Source organism: Pseudophryne corroboree, chromosome 2, assembly GCF_028390025.1.
Source record: "Pseudophryne corroboree isolate aPseCor3 chromosome 2, aPseCor3.hap2, whole genome shotgun sequence".
Classification (NCBI taxonomy): Eukaryota; Metazoa; Chordata; class Amphibia; order Anura; family Myobatrachidae; genus Pseudophryne; species Pseudophryne corroboree.
The window spans coordinates 204,188,047-204,205,072 of record NC_086445.1 but is presented as its reverse complement, the minus strand read 5'-3'; the positions used below and the strand labels follow the sequence as shown (position 1 = coordinate 204,205,072).

Genomic DNA, 17,026 nt, shown 5'->3' with positions numbered 1-17,026 from the left:
CCCATATCCTGCGGGAGACTCCCAATTCAATGTGGAGTCTCTTGTTGCCCCGCATAGTTACACAAAGCTTCCATATTCTCCACTGTCCGGTTGTGAACCCAAGAAACATGTCTGCAAGTTCCGATGTGATGGGGGGGCAAGGCATGAACAAGTGGACCTCATTGTGCTCTGGGACCCGGACGACACTTGCAGTAAGCCCCCGAGCTCGCTGTTTTCCCCACCTAGCACCTGACTAGGAAGCAGCTCAGAGGAGTCGGCAACCACCACTATCAGCGCTTTTGCGGATTCAGTGCCCCATGAGAACAGAAGGTCGCAGCCAGCATTGACCGGCAGGAGTTGAGCAACAATAACTGCACTGCAGGAATTCAACCTGCAGTGCAGTTATTCGCAGTATGATTGACAGCAGTGGGCATGGGGGACGTTCCATCAAAACGCAGGAGGCTCTAATTAAAAAAATGGTGGCGTTCCGCCTGCCTTTGCAGCTAGGCTGCGGAGGCAGGGGGCATCCACAATTCAGTGATGCGATCGCAATTGAATTGTGGTGGCATTGCTGCCGGGCATTAGTATGCTGGGCGACCTTGCCCTGTGCTGGGCAGCACCCAGCATGCTATCGCAGCCAGCTGCAGTTTTAATAAACTGCAACTGAAGCTGAATAAGATCCAATGTTTGCTACTGAATGTGCATCAAAATATACATTTCTAAAATGTGTTGTTGTTTTATGTTCCTAATTCCTACAGACCAAACAGTGGAGATTTTAAACATATTGAGTCAACCAGTATCACATACTTGAGGTTATTCTGACTCGGACACAGTGGCAATAATGACTTAATTATTTTTGTATCTGTACATGACACCTATACACTAACTCTCTCTGGTCGCATGCTGTGCTTAATACTTTAGTTTGCAGGACACACCCCTCAGTGGCAATAGCTACGCCCATAGGTGGAGATAGACACCCCCTTTGGGTGGAGCATGACATGTCCCCTTAACGGCGCAAATCTCCCTGAAACTAGTTTTCAAAAGTAGGCAAGTATGATTTAAGATAGGATGTTGCCCATAGCAACCAATCAGATCCTACTTCTCATTTATTTAGCACCTTCTAGAAGATAATACCTGGAATCTGATTGGTTGCTATGAGCAACATCCCATCTTAAATAGAACTCCCATCTTAGTAAATTTACCCCCTAGTGTGTATTATATTGGAATAAATCCAGATTATAATTCCGCTTACTGCCCAGTCTACGTTCCATTTTTTTCCAATGCAGTTATTGTAATAAATTTATGCAAGTGTGCCACCCAGTGGTCTTTTACCCTTAGCACAGCTTATCCTTAAACCCTATTCCTCTTGAGGAATATTAGATATTTTGCCCAGCAGTTGCTTAACGTTTACATAGCTGCATTACTGTTTTTCTAAATACCGATTTCTTTGATAATACACAGATGTGTCCTCATGCATCTCGCCTCAATACGCCACGCAGTGGGAGATGCCTGGCATGAGTGAGCTGACAGGTCCAGTGCAAATCCATTAGCATCACTATGCAAATTCTGCTGATTAAAATGATATGCGGCATGCCTATATTCTCTTTAGTCTACGGCTGTAACTGCATGCGAAATTGTACGTTACAGTGTTTTCTAGGAGCACTGTAACGTACCATCTCATATGCAGATACAGCCGCAGTTGCACACAAAATATAGGCATGCCACATCTTTTTGTGAATAAGAAGCATTTTAATGGAAAAAGTTGCGCGTAAAGATACTCTGTGATACGACTCACGACATGGCATGGCGTGTGTCAGGTCTCTGGTTTTTGTCTGTCCCCGGAGGGGGCACTAGTGGGTCAGTGTTGGTGCGATGTACAAAGCGTGGAGGCAATATAAAAGTCCTGTGCATATGCGCTGATGTTTATTAGCACAGAGATCACAGAGCAAATTATGTAACAGTGAATAATAACTTAGAACCGGCAGTGAAGCAAATAATGATTGATAACTGAATACAAAAAATAACTGAAAGTCTTTAGCAACAACATATAAAGTAACTTGGTAATTGAATGCAAATTAATTAGTAAACAGAACTCCGGTAATACTTGAGAAGCGCACAGTCTCTGTATGACACAATACGGACAGGGCCGGTTCTACCCCTTGTGGCGCCCAGTGCAAGAGTTTCCACTGCCCCCCCCCCCCCCCCGTGGCAAAACAGTTAGTGTGCGGTGGGAAAGGGGGCGTGGCTTCATAGGGGAGGGGCGTGGTCAGTTATGCTCCCAGTAGCTGTGCCCCCCAGTTGATTTGCCCCTGTAGATATGCCACCTCTTTATTTGCCCCCAGTAGTTGTGCCCCCTCTTTATTTGCCCACAGTATTTGTGCCTCCACTTTATTTGCCCCCAGTAGTTGTGCCCCCTCTTTATTTGCCCCCAGTATTTCTGCCTCCTCTTTGTTTTCCCCAGTAGTTGTGCCCCCTCTTTATGTGCCCCCCAGTATTTGTGCCTCCTCTTTATTTGCCCCCAGTAGTTGTGCCCCCTCTTTATTTGCCCCCAGTATTTGTGCCTCCTCTTTATTTGCCCCCAGTAGTTGTGCCCCCTCTTTATTTGCCCCCTGTCGCTGTGCCCCCTATCGCCGCTTACAAACACACACACACACAAAATAATAAAAACAACACTGCCCCGCTCCTGCTTCCCGACTGCTTCTGCTGCTGCTGCTGCTCCGTCAGTCTGGCCGCCCGCTCCTCTCTATGGGAGAGACGTCAATGACGTCTCTCCCATAGCGCCGCACAGACACTAGAGGTCAATAACGACCTCTAGCGTCTGTGCCTGGAGCCGGCTGCAGCGGACGCCCACACAGCCCACGGCGTCTGCTGCAGCCGTGGAGCGGGGTGCGGGCAGGCGGGCCTGTGATCTGCGGCCGCGCCCCCAGGCCGCAGCGCCCCGGGCAAAGGCACTGCTTGCCCGCACCAATATCCGCTCCTGAATACGGAATAAACTGGTAACTGAATGCAAATGGATTTGTAAACAGAACTTCGGTAATACTTGAGAAGCACACAGTCTCGGTATGACACAATACGGAATAAGCTGGTAACTGAATGCAAATGGATTTGTAAACAGAACTCCGGTATTATTTGGAAACACACAGTCTCTGTATAACACAAGTCCTTATGGCCACGCAAGGCCCAAGCAGGAGACAGTCCCAATACAACAAGTTTCGTTTAACTGCTGAAATGCACAAGTTGATATGTAGATAATGAAGTGCACAGGTAAAGCAATGTAGTGAACACCTGTGGCTGAAATCCGGAGTAAACAGGAGAACTGCAGAGTGATGAATGGAACGATGAAAATAACCATGGTGAATCACTGGAAACAGGAACGCAGGAACCAGGAGAACTAGACACACCATATGTGACTCGTTGCGCGAGGCGATGTGACTGAGCCACGGACTTAAACTTAAACCCCTTGCTCTGCGGTGATTGGTCACTGAACTCTGGCTGGAAGCACAGCGCTGGATTGGATGCCTGGGTCAGCTGAGTGCAGGTGTCATGGCAGCGCCCATACAGGCCGGACGCCGGCACACAGCAAGACACACACGGGACCAGACTCAGGGGCACTCAGCGACACTGAAGATGACGCTCGCGGTCAGCGCATCCATGCAGCCGCGATTGGGGCCATGACCTCCGGGGGCCTGCACACCAGCGCGCTGGTAAGTGAGACGCAGCTGAACGCCGATTCCTGACAGTACCCCCTCCTTTATGGGTGGGCAACGAACACCCTTGAGGCTTGGCAGGGAAGAGTCCATAGAAAGCTTGCACCAACCGTGGAGCGTGGACATCTGTGGCGTTGATCCAACTCCTCTCCTCAGGACCATATCCAGACCAGTCAATCAGATATTTCAAACAACCATAACGATGCCGAGAGTCCAGGATCTTTTCCACCTCGTATTCCACACCCCGATGAGTCTGTACCTTTGGAGCTTCTGGAAGAACTCTCTGGAAACGATTAAGAATTAATGGTCTGAGGAGATAAATATGAAATGAGTTGGGAACTTTCAAATAAGAAGGCAGTTTCGACTTATAAGCCACTGGATTGATAACGCTCTTTACTGGAAATGGCCCAAGAAACCGTGAAGCAAATTTCATTGAAGGAACTCTAAGACGGAGATTTCGGGTAGATAGCCAGACTTTGTCACCCGGCTTTAAACTAGGAACTGCTCGTCTTTTTCAGTTGGCAAAAACTTTAAACCATTGAGAAACCTTCTTGAGAGATGAATGAATCTTCCTCCAAATCTGAGAAAACTGTTGAAGGGCTGAGGCAGCCGCAGGCACATCTATGATGGGTAAATCTTGGAAATCCGGTACTCTAGGATGTTGACCATAAACTGCGAAAAAAGGAGTAGTATCTGTAGAGGTATAATAACGGAAATTATGAGCAAACTCCGCCCAAGGCAATAAATCTACCCAGTCATCTTGCGAGGAAGAAATATAAAGTCTTAAGTAGGTCTCAAGCTCTTGGTTTACCCTCTCTGTCTGACCATTTGTTTGAGGATGATAGGCCGTGGAGAATTTAAGTTTAACTTGCAGCGCAGAACACAGAGCCCTCCAAACCTTTGCCACAAACTGTACACCTCGATCAGATATTATCTCTGTTGGAAGTCCATGTAACCTAAAGATTTCATGAAGAAATAACTGCACCAGCTTTGGAGCATAGGGCAACCCGATGACTGGAACAAAGTGCGCCATTTTTGAAAATCTGTCGACCACTACCCAGATGGTATCATACCCTTTGGAGGGAGGAAGATCCGAAATAAAGTCCATCGACAGATGAGACCAGAGACGCCTTGGGATAGAATTTGGTAGCAACTGGCCCGCGGGAGCCTGACGAGGAACTTTGTGTTGAGCACATTTAGGACAAGAAGCAATAAATTTTTGGATATCAGTTTTCATGTGAGACCACCAATAAGTTTGAGATAGAAACTTGAAAGTCTTTAAGACTCCAGGGTGATCCGGTAAATTTGGATGTATGAGCCCAGGACAGAAGATTTGGATGAAGCTCAGGAGAAACAAACATCTTGCCTGGAGGTGGAACTTGAGACACACCCGTAGCTGCAAATACCACAGGATTGAGAATTGGTTGAGAAGTTTGTTCTGGCGATTCCTCACTTGAGCTCATAGAGCGAGATAATGCATCTGCCTTAACATTTTGTAAGCCAGGTCTAAACATTAACTTAAAGTCAAATCGAGAGAAAAATATGGCCCACCTTGCTTGCTGAGGATTCAGACACTGCGCTGTCTTTAAGTAGAGCAGGTTCTTGTGATCCGTGTAGATGGTAATAGGGAATCTTGCACCTTCCAGCAAATACCTCCATTCTCCAAGAGCCAATTTAATTGCTAACAGCTCCTGGTCACCGATGGCATAGTTCATTTCAGCGGGCAAGAACCTGCGCGAGAAAAACCCACATGGGTGAGTCTTACCATCAACGCCCACCTGGGACAGGACTGCGCCCACACCAACCGTCGAGGCGTCTACTTCCAGAATGAAGGCCTTGTTGACATCTGGCTGTTGTAACACAGGAGCTGAAATAAAAGCCTGTTTAATTTTATGAAAAGCAGACAGTGCTTCGTCAGACCATTGGGAAGGGTTTCCCCCTTTCCGAGTAAGGCAGGTAATTGGAGCTATTAATGTGAAAAGCCTTTAATAAACTTTCTGTATTAATTAGCAAAGCCAATAAAACATTGAACTGACTTGAGTGTTGTTGGAAGAGACCAGGGCCAGTATTTACTAAAAATCCGAGTTTGGCCGATTTGTGTTTTTTTTTTCTAAGTCCCAATCCGGGAATTCACTAAGCACCAATCTCGGCAGTGTCTGGTCTATTCATAATGGTTTGAATGACAACGTTCCGAAATACGAATGAATAGACCATCGGTCAAACGCGGCTGTTATTTCATAGAATACGGGCATTCACTATTCATTCGTATTTGGGTGTTAGTTTCTGAGTGCTCAAGTGCGGGTCTATTTTTTTTCGATTCGTTAAAAAAACCAGCAAAAAAATAGACCTGCTTTTTCCAGTCGAGTTTGGATAACCATGCACGGATCAGTGAGATCTGTGCATGGTTATCTATGGGAAAGGGTCTGTTTAGTGTAAAATCGGAAAAAAAAATTGCGTGGGGTCCCCCCCTTTTAAGCATAACCAGCCTCGGGCTCTTTGAGCCGGTCCTGGTTGAAAAAATATGGGGTAAAAAATGACAGGGGTTCCCCCATATTTAATCAACCAGCACCGGGCTCTGCGCCTGGTCCTGGTTCCAAAAATATGGGGGACAAAAAGCGTAGGGGTCCCCCGTATTTTTGAAACCAGCACCGGGCTCCACTAGCCAGGTACATAATGCCACAGCCGGGGGACACTTTTATACTGGTCCCTGCGGCCCTGGCATTACATACCCAACTAGTCACCCCTGGCCGGGGTACCCTGGAGGAGTGGGGACCCCTTCAATCAAGGGGTCCCCCCCTCCAGCCACCCAAGGGCCAGGGGTGAAGCCCGAGGCTGTCCCCACCATCCAAGGGCGGCGGATGGGGGGCTGATAGCCTTGTGAAAAATTGTGAATATTGTTTTTAGTAGCAGTACTACAAGTCCCAGCAAGCCTCCCCCGCAAGCTGGTACTTGGAGAACCACAAGTACCAGCATGCGGTGGAAAACCGGGCCCGCTGGTACCTGTAGTACTACTACTAAAAAAATACCCCAAAAAAACAGGACACACACACCGTGACAGTATAAGTTTATTACATACATGCACACCTCCATACATACTTACCTATGTTCCCACGAGGCTCGGTCCTCTTCTCCATGTAGAATCACAGGGGTACCTGTGTTAAAAATTATACTCACATAATCCAGGGTAGAATCCGACCTTTGAATAATCCACGTACTTGGCAAAAAAAAAAAACGGAAACCCGACCACGCACTGAAAGGGGTCCCATGTTTACACATGGGACCCCTTTCCCCGACTGCCAGGACCCCCCCTGACTCCTGTCAAAGAGGGTCCCTTCAGCCAATCAGGGAGCGCCAATGTCGTGGCACTCTCCTGATTGGCTGTGTGCTCCTGTAGTGTCTGTCAGGCAGCACACGGCACAGATACAATGTAGCGCCTATGCACTCCATTGTAGCCAATGGTGGGAACTTTGCGGTCAGAGGTTGACCGAAAGTAACCTCACCGCTGACCGCAAAGTTCCCACCATTGGCTACAATGGAGCGCATAGACTTTAAAGAACTTTTTAAGGTACACAATGAAGCCCTGCACGGATCTCACAGATCCGGCCGGGATTCCTTGTGTTTTGTCAGGCAGTGTTTTACTCATCACTCACGTAAAACACTGCCTGATATTACGAATCACATCGACATCAGAAAAAACGATTGTGCAAAACTCGGCAGCTTAGTGAATAACCGTATCAGGATTCAAAAAGTTGCAGTAAAATACACCCGATACCATTCGAGTTCAAACACCCTTAAAAACGGCAAAAACACGAATATTAGTAAATAAACCCCCAGTTCTCTATTGCTTCTAATTTAGCTGGATCCATTTGAAGGTCTGTTCCGGAAATAATATATCCCAAAAAAGATATTGAGGGAGCTTCAAACGTACATTTAGATAATTTGCCATCCAGGTGATTCTGTCGTAGACGTCGGAGGACCTCTTTTACCTGTTGGCGATGAGAAACTAAGTCACAGGAAAATATCAAGATGTCATCAAGGTAAACTACTACACACTTATACAGGAGATCTATAAACACTTCGTTGACAAAGTTCTGAAACACAGCCAGGGCATTATTTAAACCGAAGGGCATCACTAGATATTCGTAGTGGCCATCACGAGTATTGAAGGCAGTTTTCCAGTCATCACCACTAAGGATCCTGATGAGATTATAGGCCCCGCGAAAATCTGATTTCGTGAAGATGCAGGCACCTCTGATTCTGTCGAACAACTCTGTAATAAGGAGTAACGGGTAGCTGTTTTTGATCGTGATGTCATTTAAACCTCGATAATCGATACAGGGGCGTAATCCTCCATCTTTCTTGTTAACGAAAAAGAATCCCGCACCCGCTGGGGAAGAGGATGGACGGATAAACCCCTTCTGTAGATTCTCCTTTATATATTCACTCATTGCTTGGGTCTCAGGAACTGAAAGAGGGTATGTGGGTCCTCTAGGTGGCTTGCTCCCTGGAACTAATTCGATGGGACAATCCCATTCTCGATGGGGAGGCAAGATATCAGCAGCTTTCTCACTGAAGACGTCAGTGAATTCCTGATAGGCCTCTGGAAGGCCAGACTGAGGTTTTACACTTGAAGATCTTATTGGATGTACTTGGGCTAGACATGAATGTAGACAGGAAGAACTCCATGCTGTTAGCTGTAATGTAGACCAGTCGAATTGTGGATTGTCCAATTGGAGCCAAGACATACCCAGTACAATCTCATAGGTAGCTTTTGGTATGACCAGGAATTCGATGAGCTCGGAATGCAGGAAGCCCACTCCCAGAACTACCGGTTTGGTTTGCTGAGTGATGGAACCTTCAGCGATACGGCTTCCATCCACGGCAGTAAGGTAAACTGAACGAGACAGCTTTGACACTGGGAGATGGAATCTATCCACTGCAGCTTGTGTGATAAAGTTCACAGCTGCACCACAATCCACTAAAGCAGACAGAGACTGGAGACCATTTTGGATTTCCAAAGTAACAGGCAATATATTTTAGGCCCCTAACTTGACTCCTCCTTTACAAGTTAGGACCTGACGTTTCCCGACCAAGCAGGGCAGGAACCAGTCAGATGACCAGCAGCAGCACAATAGAGACACACTCTTTCCCTTAACCTTCTGGACCGCTCCTCAGGTGTTAAGCGAAACTGGTTTACCTGCATGGGTTCATCAGCAGTAATAGGTAAAGACTGTACAGGAGGTGCTTGCGAAGATCACCTCGGGAGTGTTCACTGGCTCACTCGCGTAAACGCAAGTCCAACTTGACACATAAGGAAATTATGGCTTCCAGTTGCTCTGGGAGATCTCAGGTAGTCAACTCATCCTTTATGCGGTCGGCAAGGCCATGTCACTGGCCTAGACTGAGGGTGTTGTGAACTCGGGGATTCTTCTGATGGTTGGGAAGAGGAACCACAACTGAGCCGGAAAAGGGGAGGCCTAATATAGGATTTCCTCATACAGGACGCTGACAGTGGAGTTTGATGAAGTATTGAAGAGCTTTATTGCAGGGAAAAACAACTTAAAGTCAAATGTCAAAGAGGAATAAATGAGGGAAATGTCCAGACCCACTGAAGGGTTTTGTGAGCAGTATTAGAGATGCTGGTAACTGAAGAAACTGTGGGTGGTGTTTAAAAGTCACTGATAACTTGAGGAACTTATAAATGATGATTAAAGGCACAGATGGATAAAGAACTTGTGAGCGGTGACAGAGACGCTGATAATGTGAAGAACTGAAGTGCAGGGGTTTAAGACGCTGTTGATTTGTAGAACTTGTGAACGGTGACTGAGACGCTGATGATGTGAAGAACTGAAGTGCAGGGGTTTTAGACGCTGTTGATTTGTAGAACTTGAGAACGGTGACTGAGACGCTGACGATGTGAGGAGCTGAAGTGCAGGGGTTTAAGACGCTGTTGATTCGCAGAACTTGAGAACGGTGATTTAGGCCCATAGCCACGCTGATTCCTAGGAGCACTGGTGACTGGACCGCAGAGAGATATACCGGCCGCTGAATACACTGGAACCGGTGCAGCGAACTGGCAGCAGGAAATGCCGGAGACACTGGAGTACAACTGCAGAGATCCTTGCCGGGAACAAGAGCGCTGGCATCTACGTCAGGGAAAGACGATACTCAGGCACTGAGGCTCTGTCCGGCGTCTGACTTTGAATTCCCCGCCACCGCTGGATTGGCGGAGCAGTCTGATAACGTCACCTGCCCCCCGTCCACGTGATGCCGGGTGTCATGGCGGCGCCCATGCCCCGGAGAACCGCCGGGAGCCGCGCCAGCCAGACGCCGGAGCCCGTGGCCCACCGAAGGCAGAGGCCGCAACACCGACCAGCAGACACGCAGGGGTAAGCGCGGCGAACGCCGCCTCTGGTGTGTGACAGTACCCCCTCCTCCAGGAGTGGCCCCTGGACACTTTCCAGGTTTTGTTGGATGTCTGGAATGGAACATCCGCACCTGTCGGGGAGCCGTAACCTTAGTAGCTTTGACCCAGCTCCTTTCCTCGGGGCCAAAACCTTTCCATTCCACCAAATACTGTAGATTCTTGCGAAGATAGCGAGAATCAAGAATAGCTTTGATCTCAAAGTCCGTACCCTCTTCAGCCTCTGCAGAGGTTGGCCTTGGGGACTTGGAATGAAACCGGTTCAAAACAAGAGGGCGAAGAAGAGAGACATGGAAGGAATTTGGTATCCGGAGATGGGAAGGCAATCCCAATTTGCAGGCAACCGGATTCAAGACTTGTAACACGGGATAAGGACCAATGAACCTTGGAGCGAACTTCATAGTGGGCACCTTTAAACGGAGATTGCGGGTAGAGAGCCATACCCTGTCATCAACCTTGTATTGAGGAGCTGCCCGTCGCTTCCTATCCGCAAAGAATTTATAGCGACCGGAAACTCTCTTGAGGTTGGCATGAACTCGACTCCAGATTTGACTGAAATGCCGGAGAGTAGGGGCTGCAACAGGAACTTCTTCTGGAGGACAAATGGGTAATTCTGGAACTTGGGGATGAAATCCGTAATTAATGAAAAATGGAGACTCACCAGTCGAGGAGTGATATAGATGATTATGGGCGAAGTCGGCCCAAGGCAACAACTCCACCCAATTATCTTGTGAGGGGGAGAGGTAAACACGGAGAAAAGTCTCTAAATCTTGATTGACGCGTTCAGTTTGCCCATTGGTCTGTGGATGGTAAGCAGATGAAAACTTGAGTTTTATTTGTAGGGCCGTGCAGAGGGCTCTCCAGAATCTTCCGTAAACTGTACCCCTCAATCCGAGACTATTTTCAGAGGTAACCCGTGCAGGCGGAAGTGTTCACGAATGAATAACAAAGCCAACTTAGAAGCTGATGGTAATCCGGTCAACGGAACAAAATGTGCCATCTTAGAGAATCGGTTGGTAATCACCCAGACGGTGTTATGACCCTTAGGGGTATATTTACTAAGCTCCCGATTTTGACCGAGATGCCGTTTTTTCTTCAAAGTGTCATCTCGGTTAATCTCGGTAATTTACTAAACACTAATCACGGCAGTGATGAGGGCATTCGTAATTTTTTGCAAGTTCAGGTAAAAAATTACGAATGAATACACCATCGGTCAAAACGCGGCTGTTTAAGTATGAATCTCGGTCATTTACTAAGAAGTGCAAAGCCAAAAAAGAACAAACACTGCCGTGAAAAATTACAACTCGTAAAAAAGTGCTAAAAAAAAACAGACCTTTTTTTTTTATTCGTGATTGGATAGACATGCACGGATCCATGAGATCCGTGCATGTATATCAGTGGGAAGGGGTGGGAAAGTGCTTATTTTTTCAAAAAAAATTGCGTGGGGTCCCCCCTCCTAAGCATAACCAGCCTCGGGCTCTTTGAGCCGATCCTGGTTGCAGAAATATGGTGAAAAAAATGACAGGGGTTCCCCCATATTTAAGCAACCAGCATCGGGCTCTGCGCCTGGTCCTGGTCCCAAAAATACGGGGGAAAAAAAGAGTAGGGGTCCCCCGTATTTTTAAAACCAGCACCGGGCTCCACTAGCTGGACAGATAATGCCACAGCCGGGGGTCACTTTTATACAGCGCCCTGCGGCCGTGGCATCAAAAATCCAACTAGTCACCCCTGGCCGGGGTACCCTGGGGGAGTGGGAACCCCTTCAATCAAGGGGTCCCCCCCCCCAGCCACCCAAGGGCCAGGGGTGAAGCCCGAGGCTGTCCCCCCCCATCCAATGGGCTGCGGATGGGAGGGCTGATAGCCTTTGTTGTAAAATAAAAGATATTGTTTTTAGTAGCAGTACTACAAGTCCCAGCAAGCCTCCCCCGCATGCTGGTACTTGGAGAACCACAAGTACCAGCATGCGGCGGAAAAACGGGCCCGCTGGTACCTGTAGTACTACCACTAAAAAAATACCCAAAAAAACACAAGACACACACACCGTGAAAGTATAATTTTATTACATACATACACACATACATACATACTTACCTTATGTTCCCACGCAGGTCGGTCCTCTTCTCCAGTAGAATCCAAGGGGTACCTGTTGAATAAATTCTACTCACGAGATCCAGGGGTCCAGGCTCCTCGGCAAATCCAGGGATAATCCACGTACTTGAATAAAACAAAAAAACGGTTGCCCGACCACGAACTGAAAGGTGACCCATGTTTGCACATGGGTCACCTTCCCACGAATGCCAGAAACCCACTTTGCCTTCTGGCTAAGTGGGTTTCTTCAGCCAATCATGGAGCGCCACGTTGTAGCACTCTCCTGATCAGCTGTGTGCTGCTGTCCTCACTGACAGGCAGCACGCGGCAGTGTTACAATGTAGCGCCTATGCGCTACATTGTAACCAATGATGGGAACTTTCTGCCCTGCGGTTGACCTAAAGTGACGTCACCGCTGAGCAGAAAGTTCCCATCATTGGTTACAATGTAGCGCATAGGCGCTACATTGTAACACTGCCGCGTGCTGCCTGTCAGTGAGGACAGCAGCACACAGCTGATCAGGAGAGTGCTACAACGTGGCGCTCCATGATTGGCTGAAGAAACCCACTTAGCCAGAAGGCAAAGTGGGTTTCTGGCATTCGTGGGAAGGTGACCCATGTGCAAACATGGGTCACCTTTCAGTTCGTGGTCGGGCAACCGTTTTTTTGTTTTATTCAAGTACGTGGATTATCCCTGGATTTGCCGAGGAGCCTGGACCCCTGGATCTCGTGAGTAGAATTTATTCAACAGGTACCCCTTGGATTCTACTGGAGAAGAGGACCGACCTGCGTGGGAACATAAGGTAAGTATGTATGTATGTGTGTATGTATGTAATAAAATTATACTTTCACGGTGTGTGTGTCTTGTGTTTTTTTGGGTATTTTTTTAGTGGTAGTACTACAGGTACCAGCGGGCCCGTTTTTCCGCCGCATGCTGGTACTTGTGGTTCTCCAAGTACCAGCATGCGGGGGAGGCTTGCTGGGACTTGTAGTACTGCTACTAAAAACAATATCTTTTATTTTACAACAAAGGCTATCAGCCCTCCCATCCGCAGCCCATTGGATGGGGGGGGACAGCCTCGGGCTTCACCCCTGGCCCTTGGGTGGCTGGGGGGGGGGGACCCCTTGATTGAAGGGGTCCCCACTCCCCCAGGGTACCCCGGCCAGGGGTGACTAGTTGGATTTTTGATGCCACGGCCGCAGGGCACTATATAAAAGTGACCCCCGGCTGTGGCATTATCTGTCCAGCTAGTGGAGCCCGGTGCTGGTTTTAAAAATACGGGGGACCCCTACTCTTTTTGTCCCCCGTATTTTTGGGACCAGGACCAGGCGCAGAGCCCGATGCTGGTTGCTTAAATATGGGGGAACCCCTGTCATTTTTTTTCCCATATTTCTGCAACCAGGATCGGCTCAAAGAGCCCGAGGCTGGTTATGCTTAGGAGGGGGGACCCCACGCATTTTTTTGGGGGATTTTACATTGTTTAATTAAAAATAAAAAATAAAAAGAACCCCAGCACGGATCACACAGATCCGGCCGAGATTGATTGTAAAAAAAAACGGCAGTGTTTTGCTAATCACTGCCGTAAAATTAGGTAAAAAAAAAACGAATGACATCGACATCGGAAGAAAAGAAAAACACGAATACGACAGCTTAGTAAATCCATCGTAATAAATTCAAAAAGTTGCAGTTTTACACTCTCGATGTCATTCGTGATTGAACTTTGACCTATTTTCGGAAATTACGAATGTTAGTAAATATACCCCTTAGAGAGAGGCAGTTCAGTAACAAAGTCCATAGAGATATGAGTCCAAGGCCTCTTAGGAATGGACAATGGGTGCAACAACCCTGCAGGAGGCAGACAAAGAATTTTGTGCTGAGCACATTGAGGACACGAGTTGACATACTCTTGAACGTCCTTCTTCATAGTGTCCCACCAGTAAGATCTTCGTAGCAATTCCCACATCTTTTGAACTCCCGGATGGCCAGAAAACTTGGAAATGTGAGCCCACTGCAACAATCTTGGTCGAAATTTAGATGGCACAGACATTCTTCCAGGGGGAGGACCCAACGCAGTGGGAGCCGCAGAGATAGAGACAGGACTGAGGATCAACGCCTTTTCAACGGAATTCTCCTCATCCGAAGCCATTAAGGAACGAGATAGGCCATCCGCCTTGGTGTTAAGAGTTCCAGCCCGGTACCTAATGACAAACGAAAATCGGGCAAAGAAGAGCGCCCATCTTGCTTGACGGGGATTCAAGCACTGGGCCGTCTTGAGATACAGTAAATTCTTGTGATCCGTGAAAATCGTAATTAGGTGTTTAGCACCTTCCAAAAGATATCTCCATTCTTCTAAGGCAGATTTTATTGCCAACAGCTCTTTGTCCCCAATGGTGTAATTTAATTCAGCAGGGGAGAACTTGCGAGAATGGAAACCACATGGATGTAACTTCCCATCTGGAGCGTACTGCGAAAGTACGGCACCTATGCCTACCGTAGAAGCATCAACCTCCAGAAAGAATGGTTTTAGAAAGTCTGGTTGCTGAAGTACCGGAGCGGTCATAAAGGCTGCCTTCAACTGGGTGAACGCTGCTACAGCTTCAGAGGACCAATGGCTTGGGTCAGCCCCCTTCTTGCTTAGGGCAGTAATAGGCGCCACAATAGTAGAGAAACCCCTTATGAATTTCCGGTAGTAATTTGCGAACCCTAGAAATCGTTGCACTGCTTTCAAGGAAAGAGGCTGAGTCCAGTCCCGAATAGCAGAAAGTTTCTCCGGATCCATACGCAACTCCGTACCTGAAATAATGTAGGCCAGAAATGGAATAGAGGGGACCTCAAAGGTGCACTTGGAAATCTTGCCGTAAAGATGGTTCTCTCGCAACCGAAGGAGTACCTCCTTAACTTGTATTCTGTGCTCAGTGAGATTCTTCGAAAATATCAGGATGTCATCCAAATATACCACCACATTTAGGTATAACATGTCCCGAAAGACTTCATTAATGAATCCCTGGAAGACGGCGGCGGCGTTGCTGAGGCCAAACGGCATTACCAGGTACTCATAATGCCCGTCCCTAGTATTGAAGGCCGTCTTCCATTCATCCCCTTGTCGGATACGTATTAGGTTATAAGCTCCCCTTAAATCGAGCTTAGTGAAGACTCGAGCTCCGCAAACTCTATCGAAAAGCTCCGTGATGAGCGACAGAGGATACTTATTCTTAATGGTGACTTCATTTAGACCACGATAATCGATACATGGCCTCAGGCCTCCATCTTTTTTCTTCACAAAGAAGAAGCCTGCTCCCGCTGGGGAAGTAGAGGGGCGGATGAATCCCTTCTGCAGATTAGACTTGATATATTCTGACATGGCTTGAGTCTCGGGTTCTGACAAAGTATAGGTACAACCTCGAGGTGGCATTTTCCCCGGAATGAGCTCAATAGGACAGTCCCAGGGTTTATGCGGTGGTAACTTATCGGCCGCCTGTTCCGAGAAGACATCTGTAAACTCCCGATAAGCCTCTGGAATAAGCTCTACGTCCGACTTGGACAATGCACGAAGCAGGTAGACAGGAGTAAGACAATTCGAGTGACAGAATGGACTCCAAGAAATTATCTGTGTCGACCTCCAGTCGACGTGAGGGTTGTGAAGCTTGAGCCAGGGAAGACCAAGGACGAGATCGTGAGACATCTCCTGAATCACAAGGAACTCCAGATGTTCTTGGTGCAAAGCTCCCACTTGCAGCTTGATTGGCATAGTACGACTTGTAATCAGAGCATTAGGAATTTGGGTACCATTAATAGCAGTTATCGTAATAGGTCGTTCGACCGACTGTAACTTCAAACCCAGAAATAAAATTCCCCGCAGCTCCTGAGTCCAACAGTGCCTTAACGGTTTTGACTTCAGACTCAGAAAACAGAGATACAGAAAGTAGACAGTCCACTGCCGGAGAAGATTGAGAAACAACCCCTAGCTTGACTTCTCCAGAACAAGCTAGGACTGCCCGTTTCCCGGGCGAGACTTGCAAGACTTGAGGAAATGATCCGCGGCTCCACAGTAGAGGCAAAGTCTACCTTCACGCCGACGCTGACGCTCTTCTGGGGACAGCCGAGACCGATTAATCTGCATGGGTTCGTCTGGACTGGAATTAACTATTTGCTTAGAAGGAAGAGATCGGAGTCTCAACCGGTCTAACCGACTACGTTCACCACCTCGTTCCTGCATACGAAGATCCACCTTTACACAAAGTGAGATCAACTGTTCCAAGGAATCTGGCAGATCTCTAGTAATCAATTCGTCTTTTAAACGATCCGAGAGCCCGTTCCAAAAAGCAGCCCGAAGGGCATCATTATTCCAGCTCAGTTCAGAAGCTATAGTTTGAAAGTGAATTACATACTGTCCCACTGTACGAGAGCCTTGTCGAACTCGGAGCAAGTCAGCTGAGGCAGCAGTCGTCCTGCCAGGCTCATCAAAGATCCTTCGGAACGACGCAATGAAGTTGGTATAACTAGAAACTAACGGATCTGATCGCTCCCACAACGGTGGCACCCACTCCAACGCTGAACCCTCAAGCAAAGAGATAATGTATGCCACTTTAGACCGATCAGTAGGGAAGTTATGTGAGAGGAGTTCGAAATGTACCTCACATTGATTGAGGAATCCACGGCAATTTTTCGGATTCCCGTTATAACGAGGAGGAGTGGGAAGCTGAAGGCGTGACCTGATTCCAGACACGGAGGGAACATTGCCAGAGACAACCACTGGAGTGGATACTGGAACTGGAGCTGGAACCACTGAAGCTAGCGAAGTCTGGATTTGATCTAGCCGGCCAGATAA

At 47.7% G+C, this 17,026-nt stretch overlaps 1 protein-coding gene across 2 annotated transcripts in view; it reads right to left on the bottom strand.

Annotated features, from left to right (window-relative positions):
- Window positions 1-17,026, bottom strand: part of GTF2H4 (general transcription factor IIH subunit 4) — a 194,799-nt gene that overhangs the window by 156,880 nt on the left and 20,893 nt on the right. The gene's annotated exons all lie outside the window — the stretch shown is intronic.